Source organism: Varroa destructor, unplaced genomic scaffold (assembly GCF_002443255.2).
Source record: "Varroa destructor unplaced genomic scaffold, Vdes_3.0 BEIS01000006.1, whole genome shotgun sequence".
Classification (NCBI taxonomy): domain Eukaryota; kingdom Metazoa; phylum Arthropoda; class Arachnida; order Mesostigmata; family Varroidae; genus Varroa; species Varroa destructor.
Genome location: NW_019211459.1, coordinates 30674215 through 30700406, shown reverse-complemented (window position 1 = coordinate 30700406; position 26192 = coordinate 30674215). Strand labels below are relative to the sequence as shown.

General features: G+C 42.0%; 1 protein-coding gene across 3 annotated transcripts in view; it reads right to left on the bottom strand.

Annotated features, from left to right (window-relative positions):
* LOC111253284 (dopamine D2-like receptor) overlaps nucleotides 1–26192 on the bottom strand; it is a 175022-nt gene that overhangs the window by 108495 nt on the left and 40335 nt on the right. The window contains exons 3-4 of one of the 3 annotated variants that reach the window (XM_086992453.1): nucleotides 8166–8231; nucleotides 6385–6672 (exon numbers count right to left, since the gene is read on the bottom strand). The exons of 1 other annotated variant lie outside the window; for it this stretch is intronic. The gene's annotated coding sequence lies outside the window, so the exon portion shown is untranslated. The remainder of the gene's footprint in view (nucleotides 1–6384; nucleotides 6673–8165; nucleotides 8232–26192) is intronic. One more of the 3 variants, XM_086992454.1, reaches the window with a different exon arrangement.

The window sequence follows — 26192 nt, the reverse complement described above, 5'->3', positions numbered from 1 at the left end:
ATAAACAACGCGTGACTTGTTTGTCGACTCGTCGATTCTTAGCAGCAGGAACTTGGCTAGGAAATAGGTAATAGAACTACGCTTTATATGAGCCTACAACGACGTGAGCAAAGTGATCCGCCGCCCAGGTCCCTTCCACTGCAAATGTGGAACCAGAAGCATATGTATTCACGATGTTTTTGAGCTGCCAATACTCTTGGTCTGCCCGGTAGCTGATAGGAACTCGTTTTGTATGTATGCACAGATGCATATAGAGACGTATGAGTACGCGGCACTGCGGCTGACGCCGGGAAGGGCGCGCGAAAATCTGACCTGTTATCTAGGTTAGGAGACAAAAACACACGAGCATACAATGTATCAAAACAACAATAGGTTTAGTTGAAGGGGCAGTACGAGAAATCGCATCGACCGATTTGCCCTTCAAAACGAATAGGCCTACGTCCATACGATTCTTTAAAGCGTTCGTAATGTGTTAGCACTGAAAATATTTGAACCACAAACAGGAACGTGGGAATTGCATTATGAGCTAGTTGATCCTTGCCAAATTAAGTTCGCGTTATAACGTCCAGTGGCACGTGTCTCATGTGATATGAGATCTAGATAGTCGCGGTATTTTACATGGATTTAATGCTCATGTAAATCGTCTAGTATCTTATATTATTACTATTACATTATTATCTAGTTAGATGTTTTCGCATAAATGATATTTCTGATAATACACTTGTTACACCTGGTAGATCGTCTTCATTTACACGGATGGTTAAGTACGTCTTGTCATAATATCACTTGATGGGCCCAATTCTAGATAAATCTGTCACTGGCAACTTCATCACTTGTTGCTAGTAGACTTCAATTTTATTTAGCCGCTAACGTTTGCTGAGCGTACATTATGTTGCTTTTCTCCTACAGGGTTCAGACTCGTACTCGAAACCCTGCGCGTACATGGTCGTTTTTCTTGTAGATAAACTGAATGAAGTGTGTATGTCAAACTTTAATAGTTCCAGACGGACAATGGCGGTCATGAGGATGTCACAATGTAAGGATTTCGTATTCAAAGAATTACATCAAATTTCTATGGAAATCCGGCTTCAATGTCGGTTCGCTCTTTTCACGATATTCAAGTCGACGTCCACATCTCACGGGTCCCATTCAAGCCTGGTCAAAACTTGTTTGAGATCCCCGATTCTTCCTTTATTCAAGACTGAAAAACAGCGTGCTAGAAAAGATAGAGCCATTTTTGCGTATAAAATTTAAGGAAAAGCAAAAGTGTCTTAAACTGAGATCTGAGACAGCCCATCTGAGACGGCTGAACGCCAGTGAGCAAAAACGTAATGCCCTGAATTAAAAATGTGTGTGAAAATTTGTATAGACTTGATAAAGAATCCGAACCAATGAAAGGACGCAGCGCGTAACTCACTTTTCTTCCTGACCAGAACTTGCTGCTTTCTATTGTAGTACTAAATGCGTACGTCACCAACGACTGCTGGGGTCGTCTGTTTATTTAGCGTGCCGTGCGTTTAGAGCGAAACACACGTCAACCCTTCACGGTCATAGTTTCTAAGTTTTGCGATGGGATCGGTGGCTGGACAGGAGAATGGCTAAAAGGATCCCTTTTAAGGCATCATAAGTCGTATCCCATGGGCCCTACAGTCAGGGTCGACCGGGTCCTAATCCGACGCGCCTCTAACAGAAGTTCCTGCACCATAGGCTGTTTAAAGGCGATAAAAGACCATAACGCCGGACGGTGAGCCAACAAAACAGCAAGCCGCCGCTATTACTGTTACCGCCACCTTCGCTACTACCGCCGCCGCCGCCGCGACCGCCGTCGACTTCAGGCTTGGCAGGCCTTTCACTAGACGATAAAGGGTCCAAACAAAGTCGAAGTCCGTCGCAAACGCGATTCTGTCTCGTTTGCACTTTCGTTACAACTGCTTCGTTCCGTCGCGTTGCGCACTCCCGCTGGGTCTACGCTGTCATCAGTTCCTGCCCGCATACTGTTTTTTTTCAAACTGACACGCCCCCTCAAGACTTCTCAGAGGTGCGAATACTTTCCGTCGCCCAACTAACCAGACCGCCGTACGCTGGCTTGCCATTCTTTTCCCAGCCGCATGCGATATACTACTGCTCTTCTACAGTTATTATTATTGTTATTACGAGAAAGACAATTATTCGGATTAGTTTCCGCCTTGGCCAACCACGTGTTTACTGCCAGGCAATTCGAGGTTTTTAGCGATCAGGTACTCTTCCAGATCGTAACTTACTGATAACATCAGGAGGATATAATAAAACGATGGACGGTGTAGCCATGTCGAATTTTTATTTTCACTAACCAACCTGCTTGCCAACCTCTAGTTCATTGTGGCATTTATACTCATCTCGCAAAAATTATCCTTGGCCCAACACAAGTTACTTCATTGTGCTGCCCGCGACTCCTCGGTCTGTTTTCTATCTAGACAGAGCACCTTGGGTAGACTCTCGTGGGGAAGCAGGTACCAACATTAGGAACTAAAGCGGATAGAGGTTGGCGGGACCGAATGCCAAGAGTGAATCTGGAAAAAGCAGATATTTTCTAATACAATCCTTTACCTCTTCCTTACCTTATGCTAATCACGAACTACAGTAAAAGATATCAGAATAGTCGCCAGTTTCACAGGGTGTTCGCCTTGTGATATATATATATATATATATATGTATAGGTTTTTGTTCGAGGCCAAAAATCAACGTAGCTTCATATTTAGAAGCCGGCATATGGCTACGTATGTGTATATGCTATCTATTGGATACTGGCCGGCAGTGCGAAATATCTGAAGAAACATCAAACGAAAACTGCTTGCACCAAACAGAACAGCCTTTGATGTAACGTACGCGTAGCGGACGTTGGATCAGCTCCGACTGGCTGATCTCGTGGCGTTTGTACTGAAACTGATAACGTCTAGTTTCGACCGATGTACATCAGGCCGATGCACATACGCGTCTTGAAACACTATCGAATAAGATGGCCTGGCAAACAGAAACGATCATTGAGATGTCGACCAATTTGGCTACATTGTTCGGAAAATTATCTTTGGCGTCGTAACCGCTATAGCATTATCAGTATGCCAGATCTTCAGAAGACTTGTTCGCTTTCTTTTATCACGTCTACAACATACCGTCCTTCACTAGTTGTTGTGTCCTATTTTCAATAGCTATACAGATCACTATCTGTCTCCGTTGCGTCCGTCGCATTCGGCTTACTAACAAGACGAGGCAAACGTATACGAATCAATTCATTGCGGTACACTTGTACGAAGCGAGGTAAAAAGCTTACCTATAACCTTCAATGTAGAAACGTTGGAGTAACCGTTTCAAGCGGATGATGCCTTCTTTAATGCAATTGCTACCGCGTTCAAAGATGCATGTACGTATATATGCATGCGTACTTGGGTAGAAAAAGCACTCAGATGTGTGAGACACTGGAGGAACTTTTTTTTCCTACAGTTTACTACGGCATGTTATAATTTTTTATGCTGAAGCTGGAACAGCACAGACGAGACAGTTGACAGTTCTGAAATGCAATGCTTCCTTCTCTACATTTTGCTCGCTAATAACGTGGACGCGCGATCCGCGAAGCATTCGAATATCCAATAGGGGACTTTGGACCGGTCCAATCTCTGGCACAACGCTTTCGAACAATGGCCATGCTACTTTGGACCGTGATAGTGTTCTTATTACGCCAACGATTTTAGGTGAATGCACAGTTTCTGGATGAAGTAGGTATGGCGCTCTGTGCAGAGTAAATCGTGCAGAATCTGTGCAGAATTTTCACTGGCAGCGCTCTCGTCCCAGATTAATTTCCAGTTTATTTCGTGTATACGATCACAGCATAGTGTTTTTTTTTTTTATACAAACTAATAACATCTAATTGTCAGTAGCCATTAACGATACACAGGATCCATTCGTCGTCTCTATCAGTACTATGTTCTAAAATCATTGTGTATATTAATCGCTACGTTGTTGAAGTGAGAAGCTTTGTTGCCAATTGCTGTTCCTAATCGGTTTATATGGTCAGGGCCAACTTTTACCAGTAAAAATATAGTGACTTGATGAGTTTCTTTTTTAAATTGTGAGCTAAATAAGAGACAGTTGCGTAATCGGCTAGTTAAAAGACACGAGTAGATATCAAAATCATAGTGTGACGTATTTTAGCCTAAGTGTGCTATAAGCGTTAATACAAAATGGTGTCACTGCAGATGTACAGCGCAGAGGATTATTGCTACCCTTTTCGGTATACTTTCGGTAATAGATATAAGTGAAACTCAAATATAAAAAAAGCTCAAAAAACAAGAACACAAATGGGAAAGGCGAAGTGTGACCTTAACGATATATTTAAGGTAAAGTTGACTTAGCACCTGCTTGCCCTCTGAGCTGATTACGAACAGTCGGCTTTCTAGTGCGCTGCAGGAACGAGCTAAATTTAACCACTTCGGGTCGTTGCTACGAGACGATATTTAAGGATGTTAAAAACATCACAGCTTTATACCTTAAAGTGAACTGAGGCTTTCATGATCATCAGTACCAGGAGTACTAACACGGCCATTACAATTGCCACCGCACTTACTTTTTTTGCTTCTTATTTCAGGTTAATATGGCGCAGTTATGGGATGTCAGAACTAGAGGTAGCATACAAAACTTGACACTGCGTTAAGAAAATGCGAAAATAAGTAAAATTTGGACAAAAATTACAGTTTCCCTCACGGACAGCGCAACCACCAATCAGCCGACTATACAATTATGAGCCTTAGAAGCAGTAGTCGTTATAATAGTGCAACGCGCGAAGCATCAGACATTTTTAGTATGGACATTCCTGACACGAACGTAGAACTTCATGAGGAAAGAGGTTCTGTTTATTTATCCTAGGAACCGAGCAGATCACCGGCATCAACTGGCCAAAGCAGCTACCGTATTTGAACGGTGGCCTCTGCTGTTACTACCACTAGCAGACCCTTGTAACGTAACGTGTCGGAAATCAATTTGAGGTCAGCTTGCGCGGCTGAGTGAACCAGGACAGACAACCAGACATGACCGGGTTCATTTTGCCGGACCAGGCAATAGCTAAAGGGCGGCGAAGCTAATGATGCTGCTGGTATAAACGAGAAGCGACACGAGAGGGCGGTCTAAGATGGAATATGACTACTAGAAGCCACGCTTTCATTGCAGTTAGTTTGTTATCCTGATTGTCCTTCCACCTACGACCTAAGTAATATAGTAACCGGCGGCCCGTTGGTGAATTGGGTCATGCTAACAGAAAGAATGCCTGAACATCCTAGCCGAAGCCGGGATAGAGCGGCGCGGTCGAGCGACAAAAAAGGATTAATGAAGGCCAACAACAGCACGAGCTCAATATCTCAGCTCAACCCTTAGACCAACGTGAGAGAGCCGGTCGCCACCGACTTGTACGGCCGCTGCTACTGTGATTCAAGAGTCCTTACTCAGATGACGACAACAACGACTTGTTTCAGAAAACAGCGGGCTAGTGACAGCTGTGTTAGCGTGACTGTTTTCGAACGACGTCAAGATACCGAGGAAATTGGGAGTTTGTCCTGTTTGTAACAATGGCCGCCTCGCGTGTGGTAAATCCAGTGAGAGAGAGAAAGGCTCGCATTGCTTCTAACAATAGCGGTCGCGATGGCAGTGGTGGCTGGTTGTCGTTCACATATTTAGTGGCAGAGATCAATCGAAATCGCCGACGGTGTGCTGACAGCGGGAATTTGCTTGGGGATTTCAACGGCGATTTCAGAATTAGGGAGACCTGTAGATGTTGGCTAACAGAGTTGGAACATTAGGGCTCTGGGGTGCGATCTTTTCGACGGTGGATCGATCTAGCGATCCGTGACCTTTACAGAAGTATGAAGGAGGAAGAGAAGGAAAATTAGGACCACTAAGACAAAGAGATAGCTGCAGAGAAGAAGTTAAGGGGACCGACGGTGCAAAACGCATAGCGTCACCGTTCCGTGTGTTCATGTTCGAACCAACAGGGAGAAGTTAGACCCAGGAGAAGGGGTAACAGACAAGTACTAAATTGAGACGAGACTAAAAGAGGGCTATGCAATAGCCGGAAAGCCGAAATGGTCGTCAGACGAAGCGACTCGGGTAGCCGACAAAGGAACGAAGTCATCAGTTAGGAAACAAAAAAGGGACTTCCAACCACCACCATCATCAGCACCCGGGGACGACGACTGAGCGGATCCACAATCGTCGGTAGTTCGGCTTCGTTGAGGCTCGATCCCCCCGAAGTAGCTAACTTCTGGAACGCCAGCTTCTAACACAGCCAGCTAGCTGGATACCATTCATCCCCTTTATATCCATTCTTTCCTCCCTCCTCCGTTTTTCTTTTCTTAACGTTACCCTTCTCAACGACGCTGCAGCTTTCCAAGACTGGACCTTTACCTCCTCTAGGGCCTGGGCTGCTTCACAACATGTACGACCTCCAGAGGAGAAAGGAGACGATAAACAGTCCTCGGACCTTGAATTCTGGCTGATCAAAGCAGGAAGAAAATGTGATTGGGATTGGTGGTGTCTATCGGCTGCCGATCTCCTGAAACGACATCATCTCAGTGAGTAAACGTTACCGAGAAGAGAGAACCATAGGAAAGCCACTGGACGTAGGAATTGCAGTTGTTCGCCCGGAGACATCTGGAATCAAAGGGCGGAAAATGAGAAATGCTGCAAAAGGTAGTTTCGAATTGTCCATAAGACCAAAAGGATTAGTACAACTAAACGGCAAAGGTAATAAAATTAAGCAATAAGTTAAACGTTGCGACGGTAAATTCTGCCAAAGTTCTACCAACCTAAAAACATGACTTCCTTTAACCAATGGCAACAATGTAGGAGCATCGCAGAATATTCAGTCTTTAAACAGGCCTTATTCCTGCAACTCACGCTGCCGACTTATCATAAGCAATACGATCTTTTGTTTTCTGTCCCTCGTTTGTTTTCTATCATTTTTCCATCGTCTTATTTAGTACGTTGGAGACGCAAGGAAGTATAAAGCGAACGGAACAAAGGCTTTGGCAATGTCATTATTATCATTATATTGATTTGACCGTAATACTCCGCATGTCATAAGCAGACCCTGTGTTCCTTTAATGCTACCGATTCTCCATATTTACCCATACTGTGTATTTGTATCTTCAGTTTGCTGGAAGTATCTACGTTGCTTACTTACTGGAGTCAAAGGTTTAACAACGGTCGTTTAAGAAACGATCATAAAACTATAAAAGGACAGCCTATTTTATTAATATCTGACGAATTCGCGATTTGTTTTTCCACATTATCATCAGCTTTGTATTGTTTATGTAGGTATTATCGAGGCTTAACGAAACTGGTTTTAACAATTAGCGATTATCGTATGTATTACATATCGTGTAGATGCTTTAAGTGAATCGCTAGGATTTAGGCTTCATTCAATTTGGGAATCATCTATAAATGTAACTGTATTATGCATTTGGCCGTTAAGAAAAAATGCCTCTACAGCTAGAGGAGGGCTCTAAGGTGACCACCGAGTGATGAATCAGTACGCTAAACTTACTCATTGAAAACTAGTAACGCTGTCAAACACCGTAAATAATCTTTTGTTGCTGAGGCTTTCACACGACGAGAATTTCAGCAAATGCTCATCCAATTTGTTCACGAGGTATAGAATATATAGGGCCATAAAGCTAAGAATCTTTGGAGCAAAGTTACTGTGGCGCTTAAGTCAGATATGACCTACAAAAATGATAACTGTTATATCAGCAAGAGTAGCAGATCAGCTTACGATGCCGTCGGTTTTATGACTTCCGCGAATCCACTAAAGGTGAGAAAGCTCAAGAAACGAGGGTATCTCGACCAGGTGCTCGTCAGAATCAATATATAAGGCAAAATCGTATACCCGAGGCATGTCACGTCCAACAGGAATTTTAAACGAAGAACTTCGCTTAAGTAGGTCTTCTGCGTGCAAGGTTTGTAATACGGTAGCCCTCTGAACTATTCCTTCGCAAAATAACAGAGCTTGTTAAACCTGACGATATAGTGTTTTGAACGAGATGTTTTTTAGACGCGTATAACATGCATGTAGTATTGCATTAAAGTAAACCTGCCAAGGATCTGTTACCGACAGGTAAATCTAAATATACTTGAACCCTTACCTAAAGTCACCAAGTCTTCGGCAGCGCCTAGAAAGGAATGGCGGACATCGTTGGGAGCATATTTACCTGCAATGACAAAAGCGGTGTCCTTTTTAAAATCGCGAGCCCAAACATAACTATATCACAGAATCTTTGTTACTGCTGTTCTAACAATATTTGATTTATTATTGTACTCTTTTCATTGCCGGCATACTGCATCCAAATTATCGATAACATTGACTGTACTTGAGTTTATAATTTTTAGTTTTATTTCTAAAGGTTTAATTATATTAATTATTAGGCTTAATAATTAATATAATTATTAAGTTCAGACGATATTCTCTTATAATCTTCGGATATTCGAATCTGAATTATCTGATCAAAGGACATCGTTTCATTTGTTCATGCTTCTCTTCCCTCTAGGTGATCGCCATATCTTCAAATACATGCGTAATAATTATATTTTTTATTCTAATTTACCATTAGCAGCCTTTCGGAAGCTTGCAATTAGGTAAAAATCGGCTTTGGATTAAAAAAAAAAGTACACTAAAACAATCTACCTTTCCTTAAGTGAAAGCCGTTTTTTCCTGTAACCTGTTTATGTGCGATTTCACTAAAAAAGCAGCCCCCCATCTTCTCGTACGTGACTTCTGCTAATTGTGTAGCTACATGTTTCGTGTTGAAGTTTAGGGCGCACTTTGCAGTACGTTTTGCATTGCTGTTGATACTTAACCCATTTGACTTTTTATAAAAATAAGATACTTGATTTTGTATTCTCGACCCTGGTTATAGATTGTGTTGGATTTAAAAAAAAAAACACATCGCTTCGACAATTGTTTTATTGAGCGTTTTAACAGATCTGTGCTATGATTGAGCTTACAGACGTTCTTGAAAGCCCAATACCTAATCCCCGTAGTTTTTCTTTACATTGTCAGGTTAACGAAACGACCTTTGGACTTTTTCGTGATATAATACTTCATGACAATTTTATATGTGGGGGCTGGCATCTCTTGTAGTGAAGGTCACCGAAACTTCCGATTCTTCTTCCTTTTTGCATTTCTTGAAATTGAGGGAGCAGCAATTGATCGGCACTTCTCACATATTTGCCCCTATCAATAGGAGGGTGCATAATCTTCAGCATTCTCATTATGCACTGAATGCCATAGCTTTATTTGGAGAATACACAACCTTTTAGTGGATTCCGTGCTGGGAATCACCTTTCCCTTTACTAAAGGCTACCGGATCAAGTTCTTCCACAACAACAGTATCGCCGGGCTGATAGTTTGACTGGTTAGCTGCCCGGCGATCAGTCGGTCGCCAGTGAAGACTGTCCACGATAACGGGATCCATTTCCGGCTCAGCAGGTAATGTACGGGTAGGCAAAAAGATTTTACTGCTGATTAAGCCGCATCGGCTGCTGGCGTAGCCATCCAGAAATAAATAACATGATGCATCGAGCACTTGGGCCTATACCAGCTGTTCCGTGTTGTAGAGAACTGGTTGATTGTACGATAATGGAAACGTATGAAAAAACGTTTGCATCTCCTTCGCGGAATCAGTCCCGTCGGGAGAAGAGTGACCCGCCCGCGTCGTACGGCCTATCGAAAGTACAGTAGATACCCCGAATCACTACTTTAGCACTCGATGGTGCCCAGCAACAATGGCCGCAATACAACCGTACGACGGCGCTTATAGTCATAGAGAAAAGTGCATGATAAGCTGACCCGGGTCAGAACCGATGCGGCTGCTATTCAAGAGCACATTTTCGATAAACCTTAGCAATTATACTGTGCGCTAAAACAAAACCTAGGCAGTCAATGCACAGGAAAACAACTGATTGTCACGTTGTTATAAAATACCTGGCATATCTAGACACATCACGCAGCTTAGCAGTCTGAAGATTTTCGCTTATCTGATCAGTAATTTAGGATTTTCCGCCAAAACTTCCGCCAATTTAAGAAACTCCACCGGAGTAATAAGAAAGAAGACCCGATTTAAAGTGCCCCGCCCTATAACAGGGATAGATAAAGCAAAGTGTAATTTAAAGGGTACAGGGTACACTGGCTAAAGTTTACAACTCTGCAGAATGAATACTCTATATATCAGACATTTCGAAGCATCGTTCTATTGTTGTCCTGTTCCTTCCCGGGTCGCTAGTACAGCGAACGGTTGGTTGTCCAACAGAGTCCTTCTAAACGAGCCGCTATCGAACGCCATTTGATTCAGAAGTAAGTGTGGCCTAATTAGGTGCATAAAAGCGAAGAAAATTAGCTCATATTAGTATTGAATGAGTAGTGACAAAACTAGAATATACTGTTGCGTTCTTATGTTACAGTAATAAAAAAAAAAGCAGCTACGTCATTAAGGGTATTTTAGACAATCTTGGAGTATATCCTCTAGAATTTTCTCCTACTTTTTGAAACGGCATCGGGTCTCAAGTATACATGGATTGTACATAATATGAACATCTTACAGTTACGTTTTGGTTAAAAATATTACATTTTTGTTTAGACTTAAGTTATTTTCAAACTCAAAATTGTCCGGTGATCCTAAGCCATAAAAAATTACGTGTTATTTGGACAAGTTCATGCACAGCTTTCGCAGTTTCTTACAGGTTGTACTAATGATCCTATTCGTCATACAATATAAATGTTAATTACAACTTTTCGAAGTGTTCTGATAGAGAAATTATTGGGTCGTAATACATTTGGCAATTATACACGAAGCTAAATGCGTCCAAGATAGTGTACATAATTATTCCAAGTCGAAGGCGAACAAAATTACAGGATATGTGGATTGCAATGGGCTCGATCAAATTAAAGCAGTTGCTGTCTGCCATTTTGAAGGACACCAGTCGAACTAATAGTCGGAAAGGGCGAAAAATTGAGATTTCGAAGTAAGTCCTTAAACCTGACTCACGAGGGGTACAAACAGGTCAGTTCGTTTTAGCCTCCCTTGTGTATTCTGCTGGGAAGTTGGGTATTCGGATGATAGATTATTATTGATCTTTAGAGATCAACAACTATTGGCTTTGTTTCCGTATTCTCTGACTTCGTCGGGATAAGGAGAATACGAAACCTTACGATCGACGTTGCTGACCTTCCAATAAGACTCTCTCGATAATACCGGTGGGAGCGTGGGATGGGCCTGGTTGATCGCAGGGTCGCATCCGATATACGGCTTAATGTTTCCTCGGCTTAGTTTTAAGACATTTCCAATTAAACGACTCTTATTTTGTGCATATCGTGTATTAATAACAATTAGATGACCTAGGTATGGACCGTTCGAAAAACATATGCCTAGATCCTAAATGTTTGACGTAAAAGCCATCACCATGGACAGAAGCGTACTTTGCAAGAGCCTTGTCCTTGTGGCAGATAAAGTGAGGGTGCAATTTGTTGGAATCACAAATTCTCCGTCCAAGTATCTATTGGAGCTTGCTGCTGGTCTCAATTAAAATCCTTGGCCGTAACAGTAAAGCGTATTTTAGGCCAATCGTCTACTAATTCTGTATATATATATATATATAGCTAACGCTATATGAGTCATACTGCCGCGGAAGCTCATGGAGCCAGAACATCTTCCGGCGGTGGGCTTCATTGCAGCATATAGCCTTTGCAAGCATCGTAAACAGCTGGCGAATCTTGGTCAAACGTGATACTGTTGGAGCAAGACGAACCAACTGAGATTGCATCTGTAAGATGGCTCCCCAATTTAAGATAATGATTAATGGTAATAAAGTTTCGAGAAACTTCTGATGAATCAGAACGCTGCAAAGTTAAATTTTTCTTGAAGAACTTTTTACAGTCTTTGTTGTACTGTAGCCGCTGCATGACTGTATGACACGTTTCGCTCGAGGTAAATTATCGGTTTAGTTATAGCTTAAGGTGAAACCGTTAAGTCGACGTATTTTACAGCGTAGCAGAAAGCCCGTGTATGTTCTACGAAGTAAGCTAGTTGTTTCGATTCTCAACGTGCGGCACCGCTGTCAGTCGTTCCATCCCACGGCTGACTCCCAGCACAAAACGAAGCGTGTCTACGCCCGGATTCGAACCGGAACTACCAGACGTACCTGCAATTAGCAACGAAGTATATTGCCGCTTAGTCCATTACCAGGCCGACGGTCGTTTTATTAGTCTCGAGTTTGTTCCTATTACTTACTTATAAAGCAAATATACGCCTTTCATTAACGTTGACTTTCTTATCGCCTTATAGAATATTGTCTTACGCGGGCCGGACCTAATCAACGTTGATCCCAAGAATAGTTGAAGTGTTGTCCACTTTGAAGCGCATGTAAATCGTAATTTTCTACTTCTTTCGAACCTACACAGATATGCAGTCCTCTTGATGAGGTTGTGGTACTTTTCTACCAAAGTCAGGGAAACGTACAGTGATTTAGGTTCGAAACCAAGTATATACACACTTTGGGAAGGACACACCTCTGAAGCAATGCTCACCTAAGACAATAGAATCAGACGTGAGACTGAAGTGATTCGTGTAGATATGACGGGGTATTTTATTTACTGTTATACTGCGGTAATACAGACCATTTATTAGGTGATGATCAAATCGCTATAACAAATGTACGTTCCAGCGTTTCGATAGGTTTTTTTCGACAACTCAGAACTTATTTTCACATCGGCAGCATTTCACCCATCCACAATTAGCGTTCGTATTCTATCCTTTGTGGGCATAGCTTTCTATAATATTACGTTACTTCTATTTGGACCTTCAGATAGAACGCAAACCGTTGCTGCTTCTGCCATCGCCACGGGATAATCGCAGCCCTTAGCAAAGTGCGTCCGGTTTGCCCTGACTGGCGAGTAGTTTCAAAGTCTCTTACGTGATGTTTATTCGAGTTGTAAATGGGACCGCGGTCGCCTTCTTAGTCCGCGAGAGACGCAGGTACTTTAAGCTATTCCTTGTACCGTTAGCGGTAGGTTCGCCATTAAGGCTAGCTAGTTGGCATCGGAGTCACGGGGCACCTCTTGCCTGCAACAGCGGTCATAAACGGGCGTGAATCGATCATATATATGCAGATACGCATATTCTAATTTTTCTGGTCTAATTTCCTTAGCATTTCCCCTCTTCAAATCGCTGTAAACATCTCGACACCCAGGATCCAACCTCTGTGGCCAAAACGGAGAAGTAGACACTCTAAGCGTGCATACACATGCGACTATGGAGTAGACTAACTCGGTAAGTCAGTCCAGGTCTTAATGTTGTTTCCCAGAGGAAAGTCGCAGAGACAAAAGTAGCGGAAAGTAAAGGGGTCAAGTCGAATGACATAATCGAGCATTTAGATTAGGAAGGCGGTTAGATGCGATAGTTCCCAATAGGAAGGGGGGCGTCTAATGGAATGCCTGAAGGCGATACCGGCCGTACAACTCGAAACATAAAGGTAAAGGGCGTGGGCTGCAGAGCTGACACGAGTCTATGGCTACTTTATTTGTACGTAGTTAGTGCAGGTTGCTTCGCGGCCATTTGGACCGAATAATTCGACGTCCATCTTTCCTTTTTTATTGTTGTCGAGAAAGAAGGAAAGAAACCCCAGGCAAGCCTGGCCTACCCTAAGAAGCTAACTGCTCCTCCTCCTCTCTAGCCCGCTTCCTTTTCACTGCAAGAGCTGACCAGCCAGTTCTATATTAACTCAAATTAAAGCAGCTTTTAACTTTGTACGTAGACACGGGCGAACTGACGCAGTTATATTGAGAGAACACTAGATAAAACTGACCACTGCGTCGCTATATAGGTGGCGAAGTGATCTATTTTCCTAATAACTTGTTTCAGTTTTATTTTCGACGTCATCGGGCACTGAAGTTGCTAACCTATTTTTCCAGTTTCACTATAACCTCATTTCTAAAAAGGTCTCTTACCTATAATCTGTGAATCCAACCTAATCTTAGTCTCCATCTATCTGGATAGTGGACTTTGAACACATCGGGAGTGATCAGTTTATGTTCCATCTCTTTCATTTTCCTTTACTAGAATGTTCGCTGGAGCCCCAAGGGCTGTGTGAACACTGTTAACTGAGCCAAATAATTGGATTTACCTAAACTAAAACAGACACGCATTCATACCATACCAAGCAAAGAAAAAGTTGAGTACATAAGACGACAACCTAGCGGGCTTTTGGAACGACAAGCGTCTGGAAAAAGATCTTGCGCAATCTGAAGAATAGAAAAGCCGTAAGTAGCGTGGGACAGTATAGTGCTGTCCTGAAATCAGATCGCAGGACGACATTAGGTTTCACTATCGTACATCGTGCGACACCTCTCTGCGACGTGCCAGATTGCATAGGCCATATAAATATGCACTCGTTGTTTTTGCTTTCATCGTCACTCTAGCAAGTCACTGAGGATGATTTTCGTATCACGTTTACCTGACTGTTGCTGTTTTTTTAGCATCGACTGTTTCGTTACTCATTGACAAAGTAAATCTTCAATTTCTTGAACACAGCATATGGTCAAAACTAGGCATTGGTATAATTATCACCGCCTGTAGCCCCATTGAACATTGCATATATATACATAATGTGTTGTTGAAATTTATATTGAGTAAATCAGCACTTCGCTTACCGAAAGGTTGGTAGTACTCCTCATCACATTATGTAAATCTTCCTATTGTAGCACCATGGGCGCCAGGCCTATTCCTTTATATTAGATACGTTTTTATATGAATATGGCTTCTTTGACTACCCGACATTTGCTTCATTTCATGGGCACATTACGATCGAATAGAAGTAAAACACCTGAATTTGAATATAAACACTGCCGTAGATAAGAAAAGGATGGTACAGGTAATGATCGCTTCTTAATTGTACCGCTATTATCAGGTGAGTGCGCGCGAAGGTGAGGTACCGAATGCAACTAATTTATGATATATGTTTTTTTGAAGTTTTTCTATATAAAATAATTTTCCTATCCAATAATTTTACAGTAACCAGAAAATGTGTTTTTTTTTTTAATAAAAACTTGTTATTTTTTTGTTTGTGAAATAATTTCGAAAAGCGAAAAGAATTTGATTTTCAGTTCAAACGGAATTGCATTCAAAATTTTGAGGTTTAGTTTAATATGTTTGCTTTTTCCCAGTTTCGCGCAGACTATCGCATAGAACAACAAAGATAAATTATCATGTTCATTTGTTGCCCTCAGGTACTAGGATGTCACTTTCCGTAATTATGCTTACCTTCGACCGCTGACGCCCCATCCTGCAGTAACTGGAGCCCAAATATTTAATCTACAAGAGGGTCGAGTTGATTTTCGATAAGGCCCAATCAGTCAGCTGATCTAACAGCGGGAATTCCATCAAAAGAAAAACGCTGTTTCTATGCGTGTATATATATACACCTATAGCTACTGCAACAAGGTTTGTTCCAGACATAGGGGCACACACCCTACTGAGTCACTAATCTCTCTATCATGCGTTTGTGTAATTGTATGTCGCCAACGACATCTACATATCTAGTAGATCTACTTAAGTGTTTAGACGGCCAGTTTGGATCAAATCTGTTACGCCAAATTAGGTTAACCTATCTGTGCACGTAGCTAAGTTGGTACGTGGCACGAGCGCTGAAATATCTCACGGATCTGTATTTTTGGACGTTACCTGTGGTGGTTCTTATTTCAGCCCTTCAGTTGTGACCCTCCAGCCCAGTAGCCACAAACCCTGCCTCTTTGTGAATCGCGATGCAGCCCAAACGGAGCCCACAAAGAGTTTTCGAAGTCATTTAGCCAGTCTTTCCTAAACATATAAAGGGGAAACGACTTGAAAATTTGCAACAGAAACATTCGTTAGCCCTAAATTTTTCGCAGGACTAAATAAGAAAGCCAACAATCAACAATTACATCCAGGAAAACGCCCACTAAGGTAATGACATCGTAATAGTCTAATTTTTTTAGATCTCCCAGAACGTGTGAAACAAAGTATCTAAATTACAATAATTTGTCGCTTTCGCTTGAAATTTAGTACGGCCGCAAATGCTACATAGGCCACTATCAGTCATCGTTAACATGAAGAGATCTTTGATGTTGTCAATGAAACGTGAACAGAAAATGTTTTCTTTAAGTGTAGGGGTTATGCGAAGTAAGATTCTGGGTAAGGCTACTAGAGAAAATATTAAATATATGATAAATGAGCAAGGCTTGCTGTTAATCCTTTCTCCAATTTCGTATTGTTTCACGCTCGGATCGGAAGTCGATCGGAATCCTGCTATCTTGCAGCGTCCTACTTGGTACATGCTTTTCACACAGTGTGCATTTGTATCCGGATGTGCCAGTAGATTCCTCTCTTACATCAAGCTATTTTGGGGGTCTGTACGTAAGTAAAAATGCACTTAAGTGCAAAGAGGCAAATATACAGGCACGATAATTTTCCCATTTCTTTTTTCATCAGTATTTATCTATTTTTGTCTCCCTCGGTCCTGGCCCCGCCGTCCCTCCGGGACTGCACTTCTTTTTTTTAACTGTCATCAAAATATGCCGTTGATCCAAGCAGTCATTCTGAGAGTGCAGACGACGCTTGAATGCGACAGCAAGCGAGCAAGGGAAAAAGCGGAGCGGCAGCGTGGAAAAACGTTCGTTTTCTAACAGATAGGTATATTCAGAGGACCTGCTGAACTGATTCATTGTACATTTTACCGTAGAAAATAAAACAACTGATGATTTAAGTATGAGGTAGTACATTGAGATTTTAATAACACTGCAGAGAGATATGTAACTTTTAGCTAAAAATCTACATATTTAATTCACATATGATTCTGCCTTAAAGGGAACAGGGATCTCGTCATAGATAGCATTCATATAGAGTGAATAAGTTAAGTAAATTATTTATGACAACATATGAAAGCATACATATATAGTGAATAAGTTAAGTAAATTTATGACGTTAAGTTTGCTGAGTAGTGGTTTAAATTTCAAGTATCTACTGCAGCAAAACGCTCTTATATTTCTCGATCTGCGTCCCCGGCTACGGAAACTTCTTCAACGCTTCTGTCGCTTTCAGCTGTTACGATAAAAATCAACAATAACATACAGGAGTGAACGTCTAGTAGTCACTCGTGGCGTAAATGGTCGCGTTCTCACTGGCGTTTCGCCTGCTTAACAAATTGTTATAAACAGATAACAAACGCTTTGCCTTAGAGATGATTTTAGCCAAACTCGTTGCTGAAATAATATTGAAACATTTCGGGGTCAGTGTGCTACACAGAGGGTAATATTGACGCTTCTAAAACAATACGTAATTCTTATCTACGAGTCACTCATAAAACTATATATGGTCTGAGATTGAACGCTTCTCTCTATTTATCGTAGTTATTTAGACACACCCTGCTACGTGCCACCAAAAATATTTCCAGGCCGATCGTGTCTAGTTAGAAGAAGACACGCCCGTACAATATCTTGTGTAAATATTAACATTTAAGAACCAGTTCACCGTTAAATATCATCACAAACTATAAAGTTTATCAATAAATTATCTAACATAGACCAATTTGTTAAGTTCAGTAGTTTCCGCCTAAAATTACACAACTAGTAAGCTACCTGTAGTCGATAAATGCTGGATGCTACTTGCCATAGTAAAGCGACTTTTTGGTATCTGTATTGGTGCATTTATAATATTATGCATCGTTTACTATGGAAACCATCGAGTACTTCTCCATTTAACAGGCGGAATTTATTTAATGCGGAATGCATTAAATAAAATTCTGAATGAGATGAAAAATCAACTTTTAAGGCTCATCCTTGCACTGCACAGCCTTTATGTGCAATGTCATCAATCATCGTGATGTATACTTCTGCAGATTCTAGGTTTTGCAGTCTAACGTAGACGGGCAATCTCGCGTAGGGAATGTTCGCTTATGTCTATAGTTCTTATTGTATTGATTCCTTCGGCCAAAGGAATCGTCCAGGTTGGCCTAATTATAGCGAATTCCTAAGAGGTACAGCCCTATGCTATAACCCATCGTACTCGATCACGCTCGAAAGCAAAGTTCCGCTGCTAATTATTACAACTTGTCTTAACAGCTGATAATACTCCATATAGTCGTTCCGCCCGCGTGACGTACACCATATTATTTTCTGCTACATTCATTTATCCTTTACTGTACTACTACTATATATGCGAAGGAGAAAGCTAGATGCATCGCGTGAACCAAAACAGCGTCAACACGAGCAGCCGCGGCAGGAATAGTGAAATGTAGCTCCCTAAGGATCATCAGCGATGACCCATTACGGCCGTACCAAACCATTTCAACGGCTGTTACTGCCCGTTTCAAGGATCAGCTACGCGAAAAAACGAGCAGCTATCTGTCATCTGAGAATTTTCTCAAGGGGTGATTGCCAGATGTTATCCATTAAGCTGTGCGAAGTGTGTCGCGTTGATAATTCTATTCATGCGTTCGCTTACTTCCGTTCGTTCATATCCTCCTATACCGCATTTAGTGACGACAGCTATTAAAACAATTACGGAGTGGTATAACTAGAATAGTAGCTAAAACTCGTACAACAACTGAGACTATAGTCATGCCGAGAAGCTAGTTGGTAAGTGTTCTTTTCCACTTTTTCTCGTAGTGATAAACAGAGGCGCGAAGAGCAACGATCGTAAGAAGGCTTATAACGGCCTCAAGCGGTACGTGTCCGTTTGCGGTGCCCACGGCGCGCGTTTCCCTTACGAAGGTTTCACGTGTTCTGTGTATGTAGCAGTCGAGCCTTCTCCACATCTGAAGGATGAAACTCGCCTTTTCAGCGATGTCCGCTACTAGACCCAGTAGGCAATTTTTAAAGGCTTATACAGCTGTCAATTCCTAAGATAGTCCTCCTTTCCGTTCTACCTTGCCATATCCCAGTCCAAGCGAGTAGCCCCTCGAGACCTTTTCGTTAGGTTGAGTCTGTCGCTGGTGTTCTTCCTCGATCTTCTCTGGTTGCCGCACATTCTTCTCCATTTTCTGCTTCCACATAGGAGCTTGGCCTTTTACCGATCGGCCTCGTTCTCTCCTCTCGTCGTCCCCTTGCCTGTTTGATGGCCATTCTTATTTAACCCCGTTTTACCATCGCTGTTGTTTCCATCGCGGCCATGGCTTTGTCGCACTGGCTCGGCAGACCCACAAACACGCTCCAGCCGACACTTCCATTAGCCTCCTGCCACTACGTCGACCGACACTTAAAGGGCTCGCCTGCCAGTGGATGCAGACACCGATAACACAGGCCGATAAGGCAAGTAGCAGTGCAGGCCTGCTGCACATGCTGCATCGTCGCAGTCAGCTAGTCGCGCTCGGTCACCCATCAAAAGCAGCGCGAGACCTGCTTCGGCACCGACTGACTGCGCCCTGCTAGCGTCGCATACGTCTGTGGAGATGTATGGCTTCGTGTGGCTCACACATCTATGGAAAAGCGACCGGACGCGTACGCTACGTAGAGCTAGACTGAACTCTCCTTGAGCGACTACAAAACACCACGGCCGTCATCAGCTGCAGCAGTATAGCTGGTCGCAGTGTAAAAAAGCGTGTCGATTTGCAGAGACAAGATTCTCATACAGTCGATACACCCTTCTGCTAACGATAGCAATCGTGCTTACGAAAACGTGCTGTTCTCGTTGTTAGCTAATGAGAAGGCAGCTGTTACGATGATGGTGCAAACGGGACTGCAGGAAGCGAGGGCATATAGTCCAGGTCATCGCCACGATCGTTGTAGGTGCTTCCATTGCGGCCACTCTCACTAGTCCTGCTGTCTCTCCTTTGAAAACAGCGACAACAACGGCGTCGCGGGGCGCGCCTTCATGAAATAGGTGAGTCTGGACTTGCTTTATGGGCATTCAATTGCTGTACTGAACAAGCGCTGGCTTTGTAGCAAATTTTGATCTGCATAATTACTGGGATCCTTGGTACACGCGTAATAACGAGTGAGCCTGTGCCTAACTTCGGACTGAATAGATCTAGATTTGTAGTGATGCTTAGAAGCTCCCAAAGCGCTTTGATAGGTAGTCAGCGATTTCGGGCAAAGGCTGCTGACGCTTTAGCGCATGCATCGGGCAATGTATAGTGTACACCGTTTTGCGGGATATCATATATGTACGCTCGTCTCGTACGATCGACTCAAAGGCCTTGGAAACTAGACGCGTCATAATGGTCACGGAACATATTTCATATTTGATCAGGTGGAAGCGAAGAACAGGGTTTACCAGCGACAAATTCCTGTGTAGCTCCGGCAGATGTAGACAGCGCTCGGAAGCAGCACAAAAGGTGCCTGAAGGCAGCTGGAGACAATAGCTGTTGGGGACTGCAAGAAGGTTCTTCAAAGCATCTTTTTCCTTTTTATATAAAGAACGAGCACAAGTGCAGTGCATGGACAAATTCCATATACATGAGGTGGTTATCGTTGACAGCTATTGACTCGGTCAGGTTCCTAACATAGCCTATGGGCCAAGCCGTAACTGCCTGTAAGTACCAACCAAAACGGTTTACAATACAAGGGTATTTCTGTGAAGGTATAGACGTACCTAGATAACCGAACGAAAGGTTGTTGTCGAAAAGGCACGAGACCTTGCTGCTCGCTTGGGTGCATGGCGCTCAGTTGATCAGTCGGGGTTCATACGAGCCATACTTTCACTCCGCTCAAGCTGAACACCGGATGCTAGGTTTTCTTTGCTTAGGACCGGTTTCTATTCCTAAGTCCCCATTTCCTCCTTTATCTAACCTTACTCCCGTACTGCATGGTGGTGAAGCAACTGTATGGCTGGTCTGTAGTGCGGTCACAAAAATTCCAGGGAAGAACGGTCTTCGTCGAACCCGGAATTGATAAAGGGCGCACTAACCCATAGTACATAACAAAGCTTTTGGGGAAAACTGGGAAATGAGGAGACATGATGTAGTCTTTGGAAAAACACACCAAAGTTCAGCATCCGTTATATACCATCTGTTTAAACCGATAAAAACTTCCTATTCCTGTGAAACAGCGTTTTTCCTGTGTTTTATTCAATTTATAGGTACAGTCGCGAATAGTCTATTGCTACAGGTACTGCATAATCAAATTGATGTTAACTTTAGAACACAAATTTATATTAACAGAACGAACGTATCGTTGAAGTAGAATACAGACAAGTCTAAAAGCAATCTTCTGAAATACATCTCGATTAAGATCTTAGGGTAAAACTTCCACCGGTATTTTTTTCTTTCTGCTTTTCATTATCCTTAAGGTCGTTTTTGTTTTAATTCACCGTTTGTTTAACCTACAGCAGGAAACAAAAGTCTGTTCAAATCACCTAGAAAGCAAGAGCTTGGTGAGATCTGAGTAATATGGAGGGACGCACCTATATAGAACTGTTCATAAAAACGACGATTGTACGGAAATCGTATAGAGACTCGGATTTTTAGAAAAAAAAAAAAAAAAAAGAAACTTTTACTGAAAGCGCGGAGCACGTTTCAACGGAGCCCGGCTCGAATCAGCGATGGTTGCCTATTTTTGCTAGGTTCTCAACAAAGTTCCTGCTTTTTATACTCGTATGACTCGACACTTCATTCACTTCTTTTTCTTATATGTATATTTACGTCCCTAATGCGTATCCATGGAACTAGTCCGACCGGCCTTGTCTCCTTTACACGTGCTCTACATCTGCACGCGGCTAATACAGCCATTGCAGTCGGTCACTCAGTCTTTTTGCGTTACATACTGCGACTACATCGTGCAGTTGAATTAGGAATGCTCTTGTGTCGTTGTACTGTAACCAGTAGGCGAGTTAATTTGTTTTGAGGTCTCCAAAACCTACTGATAAAATCATATTAATGTGATTAGAACCTATCTTCCTATATTGAACCTGCATACACAGTGAATAAGATGGGCATATATTAAGCAATGCTTAGAACATAGTGATAACGCGTCACGATGCTTCTTGCACGTTTAAGAGTGCGCACGAATGTCGTGTATCGTACATCTACCAAGATGGCAACCGATCCGCACGTGGTCTGCTTGCAAAGCTCAAAAAATTAAGGCGAAACAAATTCAACAATTTTCTAAAGAGTAGCGTTAGTTTTTGCAAGCGAGATTCTAATAAGCCCTAGCAGTTTCGAGTATCTGCAATATTTTACCAAATCGCTTATCAAATAGATACGCTTTGAAGAAAAAGCGGAATATCAACCCTAAATTAATTACAGAAGAGGACTGTGTTTGCGCCTTGCTGAATTCATTTAATACCATACCATTTTTATTTGTCATTAGATATGTCACTGGTTTCTGAGGGTACCGTTAATTCAGAGCTAAACAATTTCCTCTGTTTTACTGGCGCATACCTGAGCTAGATATGTGTGGAGACCTATGTATTTCCGCCTGAGCGTTCGCTCAGGCTGTGCGTTCATTTATGCCTTTTGTCATAAATCTGACATGTCAACAAATTAGATGCAAGCTCTGTAGAATGCTGAAGACCAGGCTACCTTGATGATGTGTAGATTTCTAGCCCCGTCTCCTCAAGCAGACGCTAATATGGGCTTACTGACACCGCGTCATCTCGGATTGTCTCAATCGGATCGTCTATGTGCTCGAAAATTTAACATTTAACGAGCGTGTCGGGCAAGAGTGTGAAAACTCGTTTTTCGATTTCAGGTGTCCGACACAAACAAAGCCGTATGGAAAGCCTATATGCTGATATCACTAATAATCATTGTATCTGTTACTCGCGAATTAATCGCCGTAAACAAGCTTTGCTTATTGCCCTTTCACAGTTTGCAGGTCACGACCCGTTTTGATGCCCACTTTCCCTTAAGCCCCACAATTAAAGTAAATTAAAGGGGATGTTCATTCAATCCACTAGTGTATTATGCTTTTTGGTTTTACGTTGGACCAGTGTACATATCTGTTATAGTTTCGCCGATAGTTTCCTGTGGTTGATTGTGACTCGTTTCCCCTTATAGTCGTACGACCCGCTTTATTCACCACCGTTGTCATAATCCCGTCCAAAGGGAATGAAGAGCGCGCGACAAAGGAAGAGGAAGGACTTATTCGTTGAACAAACATCGTAAATTTGCCTTTGTTTTTTTTTTTTTGAAGAACGTTTGCGGGCGGCTTTGTGAGCTGCGGAGGCAGAACGTTGAAGCTTTGTTTGTAAACAAATAGAGTTTTTCATGAAAGTAAAATAGGATTTGAACCAACTATATTGCTAGCGACGTTTCGAGCGGCAGTAAAATGTGACATTTGGAATACCGAATTAAACTCAGCTCAGAACACGGACTGTATGATCGGTATCAGGAACTGCAGCGACTGAATCGTTCCAACCAGACTATATGTTCTATATGAGGACGATGCCGCTTGAAAACGATTTCTGTTTGCTAACCCAATAGAAAGTGATTGCTCCAAATAACCCGCCGCATCACTATATATATATATATATATTTGTTTTAACGAGGCTGAACGTTGGTTGATATATTTATTTGTTCCTCTATAAAGGCGCGGTACTATTCGATTCATATCTTCTGAACGTCGGTCACTCATGTCATCGAACGTCTTGTAAAATACATACTCTGTATTCCTGAAACCGCATTGGATGGATGGAAGAACAATCATCCTGGCTCTCCTGAAAAAATCTGTTAGTGCAAAAAAGTAAACGCAATTACGTAACCGTACCTCTCGAGATTGTGTTTTAGTAAAGCACACGTTCTGAAATGATACATTAGTTAATTTTATCCAAAATCCTTCGGTAGATCTGATGTCAACGAATTGGTTCTTTAAGAACTTACCGCACTTCGTGAACGTGCTAAATACAGTAGAGACGTAAATATACGTAGATGTTTTTCTACATTCTCAATATAAGGGAATTTCCATTACATGATGATTCCTGCTACTATTATCAACAATAATTATAATGAATGTTTGAGCAGTGTGTATATTATACGAACATATTTAGAATTTACTAATAATGTTATTGCTTCTCACAGGATTTACGTGTTTATTGTTCGATAGTTACATGGCGTACTTGTATAGAACGCGTTTAATATAAAAAATATGCGTTTACCGGATCCCTTAACGGTTGCCCTTCTGTGAACCTCGAACGTAACATAGTGTTTACTGTTTATAAAACAAAAAATTAAAATTCAGTGGTAACGAATAAACATCTTAGGCTAGCTTCTCGCCCTTGAGGGGCGTTAACTTGATTATAGTTCACTATAAGCAGTATGTTCGGTTTCGAATGAGACGAGTGTTTCAGCCATCAATATATCCCTGATTTATTGAACATTCCGCCTGTTCCTATTGCCTTCGGTCATTTCGCCTAACCTCATCATCTGTGCGAACAGTTGAGCAACAAAGCGTTCCCGCACTGCTATTGTTTATCCATCAGAAATACCAGAAGTGGGAACGCAGGATGTTTCCGTATAAATGCTACATAATTGCTTGCGTAGCCGTTTAATCCACTCTTGTCTATCATAATTGTTCTTCTCGCCTACCGTGACTCTTATGGAATTTCGAGGCCAAAAATAAATGAAAAGGGGCCCCGAGCATTTTCTTTTTTCTTTGGAGAAGGGGAGGGGGGGTATTGTACGAGGGTCGTGGTTCCTTCCAGCTTGTTCCGCATTACTGCTCCATTGGTCGCTAGTCATTTTCTCCGACATGCCATTGTCGCTGCTGGTGTTCTCGTTCATCTCCTTCAGCACGCTATCTATTTGCGTTTTGCCTTTCATTTTGTGACAACATACGACACTGACAATTCAATATTTTTGCAGAGGCCTTCCTAGGCGACTTGACTGTCAATGCAGTGGTGTTCTGCACTGCGTCGCGAACGTTGCTAGTTCTGTTCATCGGAGTGCCATTGCACTCGTTAAAGCGAGCTAAATGATACATCTCGGGCTTGTATTAAACTTCCGCAAACGTCGCGTAAACTAAATCAGTATGTATTACATAAAACTTTAAGATAGCTGATTAAAAGCTGAACCTCGCCACATCACCTCTTTAGCGCGTCATGAACAAGCTAAAGTCCTTCTACAGGCTAACTTCATCCGACCCTCAGTATGAAGCCACGAAGTAGGGTCCTCTTTTGTCTCGTTTCGCGCCATTGCGAACACTCGTAAATGCACTTGCTAGAGACTACAGGCCAATGTCGTCGATAGAAATCGGCACACTGTTATTTCTAGTACAATTATAAATAGAATTAGTAACAACGACACACTGTTTCAACCAAAGATATCGACTGTGCGAGCGTCTTGGGGGCAATCGAACGTGAAGACCAAAGCTAGCCTCTTCATCAGCTAATGAATTTGACTAATGAAATGATGACAATAATAATAGGCTACCTGATAAAGATCAGCGGATGGCTCCGAAGGCGCCTCCGTTACCATATGCTGTTCTAGCTTTCAGCCAGTCTGGAGTGAAGATAAATAAGCTTTATTTTTGTTTCTTGCCGCAGGTGCTGCATACGGACATTCGGATAAGCAAGTAGGACACAAGGTATGGTATTACTATAACTGGCTTAAATTCAAATAAAAAATTCGTGCAATTTTTACATATGTTGTATGATTCATTTGACTTCTGCGGAAATATCAATTTTACAAATTTGGAGATAAGCTGAGACAAAACGATTAATGGACCGCTATGAAGGTGGAGATGATAAATGAGGTTTTTGCTTTTTTAATGGAAGAGGCATTTTTACTGTATTACAAGGTCGCATTGCGTAACGATATACATTTGCTACTGTTTCAGTGCTTTGCCGCTTAACAATGTATAATTAATTACCTGTAGACTTTGTTGAAAACAGCCCGATTCTGTGATAAAGCCAATTCCGAAAAAGGCGTTTCTCCCCGTGCATCTTTTTTTTGGATAAAAAAAAACACCCGCGATTCCTTTGCGTAGTCTGCGTTTTTAGTCAAAAAATAGTCAAAAACTATTTTTTACCTGTCGTTTCTTTTTGTGACCTTATCAGCGCAAGCACGTACACTCGATTCTTAGCAGCTTGTCTATCTGTCCTCTATGATAGGGCTCTATTCAATACGAATGTACACAAATCTATGCTTGCTACAAGAAGCAAATAGATCATATTATTATTTGCTTTTAAAGGATACAACATACATTAACTTTC